This window comes from Teleopsis dalmanni, chromosome 2 (genome assembly GCF_002237135.1).
Source record: "Teleopsis dalmanni isolate 2A chromosome 2, ASM223713v2, whole genome shotgun sequence".
Lineage (NCBI taxonomy): Eukaryota > Metazoa > Arthropoda > Insecta > Diptera > Diopsidae > Teleopsis > Teleopsis dalmanni.
Window position 1 is genome coordinate 143,358,367 of NC_051847.1, and position 7,781 is coordinate 143,366,147.

Here is a 7,781-nt window from a genome sequence, read left to right on the forward strand (position 1 = left end):
AATAATTATAAAAAAAATTTATAAATTTGTTAAATCATAATTACAACCCAATATTTAATAATTTTATTAATTTAATATATGTTTCTATATTAAAGAAAAAAATAATTATTTTAAATAAAAAGTATTTATACAACATACAATAACAATTTCTACATATATAATTATATTATTAATCTACAATTACAATTAAGAAATGATTAAAAATTAAGTTTTATGTTAATTTTTAAATAATTTTCGAAAATGAATTTTAAGTTCATAAGACTGCAAAATTATGAAAGTTCATTATCATTAACTAATATTAATTAACATGCAATAGAAAGCTATCTTCCGACTTTTTCACATTACTTAAGTGTTTTTTTAATTATTTTTATTATACTTGTATGTATTATATATTTTTAAAATTAAGATCAATTTAACACTATGTAGTAAAATTAAAGCATTTCTTTTTTGAACAAGTGTTGATTTTTATAAAATTGTCTTAAAGTTATCGTTACTTAGGTTTTTATGTGCTACTTTAGTTCATAGGATGGTTCTATCTTGTTTAATTTATAGCATTCCAGAAATTTCTCTATACTAAAAAAATACTTAGCAATTTTTAAAATTTGAACTGAAATATTAAGAAAAATTATTAAAGGGTTTCCTATAGATAAACAAATGATTGTTTGGAAAATAATATATTATTCAAAAATTAAATTTGATTCATGGCGTATTTTTTTTGAATCAGTTGATCAACCCATACTCCCGTTAAGAACATTCGCATTCATTTGCAATTCTCCAATCATCGTACTTAGTCTCTTTAAGATGTATAAAGCAGTTACATTATTGATCGTCAGTTATGATATTAAAACTCACAGATTTTTTTCCAAGCCTGCTAATAAAAGGAAACAAATTATTTTTGTTTTTTATTGTTTTTGTATCTATATATATAGATGAAACATAGTTAATAAGAGTGTAATCCGTCAGAAAAAAATGAAAAGAGATTTGATATATATCAATATATATATTTTGTTAATTATTTGTTATTAAAACGTTTTTTTTTGTACATAATAAGAAGAAATTTGTCAATTAATTTTGTATTAGCGGGGTTGTTATTATTGCTACCACTCTTTATTTTTTATATAAATTGGTTAATATTTATTTTGGGAATATTATAATCTACTTTGTAGATAATGTGGATTATTATATATTTTTTTTTCTAGCACAAATATTTTTAACATTCATTATTAAAATAGTTAATTTCACTAAAACAATTGATAGATTTAAAGATGTGGAACTTCATGACACCAAATTTGCGGTAGAGGTAGTGTTATACTTATACAGTCTATTTTATATACCTAACTAATATTGATTATTGAAAAGAAGGGATCGTGCACTGCGACCTAAAAAATCTATTGTGGCTCTTAGTCGGATTGGAGTGTTTCTCCAAATTCTTACGTTATTTTTTGATTGTGCTATGTAATCTTTGAACCGTTTTAGGTTATAAGTCCCTAAAAGCATTTCAGATTGTCATAGTCTTAGTAGCCTTTCCCAATAGAGTTCTCTTTTTTTTTTCCTTTGCGGCGTTCATAAGAATAGATAGAGTTCCTTTGCCTAGACCACAGAATAATTCAGGGCCTATCATTCTTGAAGCCGCGCCTCTTCTTGCAAGTTTGTCTGCCATTTCATTGCCTTGGAATCTTTTGTCTTATAGAATAAATGAGAAAAAATTCTATCTTGCAGTTATGTTTTTTTTTTAAGTTTAGTTTAATTAAAAAATGTACATTTTTTTATTAAATTATCAATTAATTAATGCATATTTTTTAGTTTTATTGTACATGAAATTTAATATTATATTGCAGACAATAATTTTAACCATACATTTTTTATCAATTCCAATACAAGAGATACATAATAGATTATATAGCTTGCATCACCTGTCAATAATTTTATTTAGCTTGAACTAACTAAAAGTATGATTAAACTATACAAAATGATCTGTTATCTAAGTAACAGATTAATGAAAAATATTTAACAAAAGAAACTAACGAAATTAAAAATTATCTACTTAATTTATAGATGTGTAAATAAATATATGTTTTTTATATATAAAATTGGTAACAATATTTCATGAAGTAAATCATAATTAAAATTTTATGAAAATATAAAAGCAGCAAAGAAAAAAAGAAACTTCGGATGCCAGCCAAATTGTTTTATAAGTCAAGTCTAGCGCTGAGTTTGGATGATAACTGACAATGACGTTGTGGATGAAATGTCAGTGAAACATGGCCAAGTGAGTTATGATGAACTTTTTTATTACAGCGTTAGTAAAAGCGTGTCTTCATTAAAAATTTACAAAAAAAAGTTTATAATTTTTAATAATGAAATTACAAAAAAGCTATTTAAATAAAAAGTTGACTACTGCAATAATATACATAACCTTTGACTGACTGGATTACTTTCAAAATTTCAGCGAATTTTATTTTAATTATTAATTTTTTTTTATTGTTATTACATATAAATATTTTTTACTATACTAGTCCATTATACTACATTTTTTAGCTGGTTTTTATATTTTTTTCTCTGCTATAAAAAAATGTGTATTCAATTTTTTATATAAGCAATTTTAAGGGTTTAAGTTTTAATGTCTTTAACTAAAGCCATTGACTCTTTTGGCCAATGTTAATATAATTTTGCAATTTGTTTAAAAATTTTGTAGTGGCTATTTTTTTGATATATTGTCAAATTGTAGTTCCTTATGGAAAATTTTGCATCAACATTAGAGTAATAATTTAATAGTTGTTTTAATTACTTAAATAAAGTTTATTCAAATGCAAAGTAATATAATTGTTGAATAATTATATTTATATTGTGGCAATATTATACTTTATATATAAATTAGTGTAAAATACTTTTATACAGTTAAATGCTTACAAATGAATTAATTTAACCAAAAATGTCACTTTACCAGTTTAAAATAATAATCATATTTTTATTTAGTTTATGGCAATTATAAAACAAAAAAAAAAAACTAAATAAAAATTAAATAAAAATTAAAAATATAAATTAAATAAAACGAATATTTTGATAGTTTATATTTAAGATTTCCAAAAAAAAAATTTTTTTGTACTGTAAATAGTAAATATAATAGATCAATATTTAATGCTATACACAAATGCCACTAATAGCTCAGTTCATGGAAGCTAGACTGTCAATGGCACCCCTAAGCAAGGAAGCTGATGTGATAACCACGGAAATATTTTAAGGCGTTAGCGTACTGTAGGGAGTTTGGAAAAGCATATCCCTATAGATATTTAGACGTAGAGTTTTAACTGTCGTTTTAATGAAGCGAATCTATAATGCAGAGCAGATGATATATATATATATATATATATTATGGTATATATTGTAAATTTATATATTGTATAATCACAGAGATATTTTAAGGCGTCAGCTTACTGTAGGAAGTTTGGAACAGCATATATCTATTTGGATAGATACTTGGACGTAGAGTTTTAACTGTCCTACAGTCCATAGCTTCTTTCTGACGAGAACCAGACAATGCAGAGCAGATGAAATGTATATAGGTATATATTATATATTGTATATTAGATATTATATATTATAAATATATTATTATTATATTTTAACAAATATAGAGAAATTTTGAATAGCAAAGGATTAAATAAAGGACAAACACAAAAATTTATTTTAATTTTATTGAAGTTTGGCTGACCATACAACGCTGTTTCGAGTATTGCCAAGTACTCTTCATCAGTGGTCTTTGGAATAATCGAATTTTTTATTTAATTAGTTTATAGTCCGTATATAATTAACAACAAATATTTATTTACAACGTTTATATTAATAGCAGATACCAACCCTTTTTAGTTAACCGCCATGTAAAAATACTGCAAACTATAATACTTATCGATTAATACTATATATTAAAATGAAAAGTAATGTACTTTCAAGGAGGAAGAAAAAGACTGGATCAAAATTAAGACTTAAGCATCTGCGGAATCAAAGCAGTAACACAATATAAGTATATGGGCATCATTGCAACTTTAATCTAGTATCTGGAATAGGAATCAAAGAATTCGAAAAGAGCAATAAACATGATAAACATGATGATAAGCAGTTTGAACAAATGTAAGGTCTAGGAAAAAATATAAAATAATTTAACCATTGTAACTATTATGTGTAATACAGGACAATTTTTACAGTTTTTTTTATAAAATATGCCTGTTCTCTATCAAAAAAACATATTCTGGCCCATATCCATTACATAATTAATCAAATAAATATGCTAGGAATTTACTTACTAGAGTGTCTTAATCTTTTTCTTAAAGAACATTATTTAAGATACTTTTACACTCTTCAAGTTATAACACACTAAGTCAATAGGCTGAAATGGATTTTTCGATCCACCATTATAATATAACCCAACTTCATATTACTTATGCATATATTGATGCTGGTCTTTCAGAATTTTTGAAGCATAGAGAAGAGAAGGAGTATTGGAGAAGGTGATGTACTAAAATTCTGAATTTAATACATATCCGATGTTCAAAGCCATAATGTTTCAAAAATGAAAAATTTTACTACAACAATTGGTATTAATAGTAACACTTCTGACTTTTAAACACTTCTCAACAATTTCATACATTCGCATTAATATTTTCAATAATTCATTGCGTTTCAGAACAGTGGACTCTAGTTTTGTAACCAAATAAAAAGTTATAGTCAGCGGTATACGCGGTAGTACTATCCGATTCTAAAAATCCGATAGTACTAAAAGGTTTTTATGTCTATGTTAATAGCATAAAAAATAAGATAACTAAGAGAAACTTTAGCAGATAAGTTCATGTTTTTTGAAAACTAAAATTACGTAGTCATTAAAAAAGATCACATATTAAAGGGTATTATGTGTATTCTCGTAGAATCGGATATACACTTGATATCAGTATTTGTAAATAATAATGTTCAAAATGCAAGGTTTAAAGAAAAAAGTATTATCCCATTTCATATTTAATAAATATTTTAGATAAGTGACAATTGTTTACTTTTTATACTCCGTATTTTAAATGTATAAAATGATTTAGTTTTAATGGGAAAGTTAAAAGCCACAACATGTCATTAACTTGTTACGCTCACTGTTTGCTCCTTGATTTTGTTTATAATATGCAAAAATATTGGGGTCAAAGTGACTACTACATATCTTATAAATAACATAAGCGTAAGGTGACATGTGAATAAATATATAATTCGCAAACGATAAATTTGTAGAACGATAAATGGTAGAAGCCATGTCTAGACTCACTTACGCCCGAATAAGATTTCATTTATTTTTTGCTTTTCGTTTTTATCTCATCTATTATAGAGAAACAGTGCAGTTTAATTTGGTTTTTCTTATAAAGAAATAGAATTTATAATTCGTATTAACGAATTTGAATTTAACGCGGCACATGTAGGACGGTTTTAATCTCTTCAGTAGTTGGTTTATATCATTATTTGTATGTAACTTAATCATATGGTATGCTTTGTACTGCACTATCGTAGTACTTTCATTATTTCATTCATCTCTAGATCTCAATGTAAGTCGCCAGTTGATATACTATATAGTATACTATGTTGACTATATTTCTGTACATTTAATCTCAAGCAGATATATCCAGATTTGCGCATTTGTAATGGGATGGTAATTATTTGTAATTGAAACGTTTGAGTTTAATCCAAGCGAGCACGTTAAAAACCAATTAAACTGTCTTCTTGTTTGACTCCTAATGTGACCAATAAAAAGAATGAAATGGTTCAGATCGCTGAGGTTCAATTCCTAATTTTCTTATCTCTGTTTTGACAATATTATGTTAATATCGGTAATAATGTCTTGGATTAAGACTGTCTCCTTATTTTGAGTAAATCAAGAAAATAATGCTGAATGTTATTGATACTGTTTTTTAGTCTGAAATATTTTAGCCAGGTGCTAAGACGCTGCTGCTTTTAAAATTACTTTTTTCATTTTTTTAATAATGAATTTAATTTTTAATTAAGAAAGTTGTTCTTGCCTTAATGATATCGTATATTAAACTGCAGGATTTATCGACTCTTCGTGTTGTGTGGGTTGGTTACAGTACTTTTCAAGTTTTCTTTATTGTTTTTCTGTAGCGATTATTATTATTAAATATATTATAATTCAGTTAACTTTTTAGTATATCCTAGCCATGAACTTATATTAAATAGTTGTCTGTGGTCTGATACAGTTTTTGAAATAGTATAATACTATCTAAGATACATGTATATATAACAGCACACTAGATAGAAAAATAGAACGCTTACATATTACGCTTAGAAAGTGTTTCAGTGATTGCATTGCTTAAAAGTATTTTTATACTATTTTGTTCAATTTTTTTAATAATAATATATAATTTTTATTCATTTTATTTAATAACATTTCAAAAACATTTGTTAAATTTGAATAGTTGAAGCAATTTTCTATGAATCTTTTTGTATACTCGTATGATATATTGCATTTAAAAAAATTTAAATTTATCACTTTTAGAATGAATAAACTATTTTTAGTTTAAATTTAAATTATCTGCAATACCCCAATTGAAGTGTTTTTCAGCTAATGAAAAATAAAATGAAGAAATATTCACCTTTGACAACTTCAAACGCTTAATAAAATGCATCAACGCTTGTTTAAATATTGAAGAGGCTACCCATCGTTGGATGGGATCCTCCTACACAACTTAAACAACATTTTGTTGAATCCTTTTGACCGAACAATGCCGATTTGTAGTTACATTAATGGCCTTGCAGCAAATTTTGTCAACACTACACCAACACAGACAAAACGCTCGACGTAAAAGCACTAAATACAGTAGTGGCTGCATGACTCCTACACTCGAGTGTGAGAGAGTATGCATTACAGTGATTATAGCGTAATATCTGCACTTCTGTAGTTGTGTATGTGTGCCCAAAAAGCTCATTACATATGTTTGCTTAATACACTGTTTAATGTTGATGTTGATGATGATGATTATGATTATGATGATGACGGCAATGTTAAGCACAACGTGGTATATGTGCTGGCGTAAGACAATAACATTTTATTCAACTGCAAAAACAAAACGTTATTACCAAAATAAATTACAAATGCGTGTTTCAACTAAAGTAGAAAACTGCATTTCCATACTGTACGCCCCGGAGCTCAATACGACTGTTGGCACCAACATCGTAACTGGCAATAAACTTTCATTTGATACGCTTTAATTGTGATTGCCGAAAATAAATTATGAATTAAAAAAAATAATTTTTTAAGAAATTATTTTTCTTCGACAATTTTTTATTTTATTTCATTAATATATTTTTATTTTATACAAAATAATTTTAAATTAGAATTATTTCCGGTAATTATACATAATTATTGTTTACCAATTTATTTTGTTGAATTATTAAAAAAAAATTTTTGTTTTCTTTAACTAGATTTTTATATAAATACATAATTTATTAATTTATCAAAATTGCGATGTACTTATAATAATAGCAGACATACAGATTTGTCTAATTCAACAACCACAAAGTATCGCTGATGGAAAAAATATGAGCTGCTTTCTTTGACAACTTCTAATATCTTACAAAATGGTAATTTATATTTCATTTGATTTAAAATTTTTTTAAAAATTAATTATAGTAACAAATAATTTTAGTGATAGCCTTAACATTATTAATTATAGTCTGTAAACTATATAGATATCAAGGTAAGTAAAACTTCTTTAATTACGTATACGCTCCGTTGACCA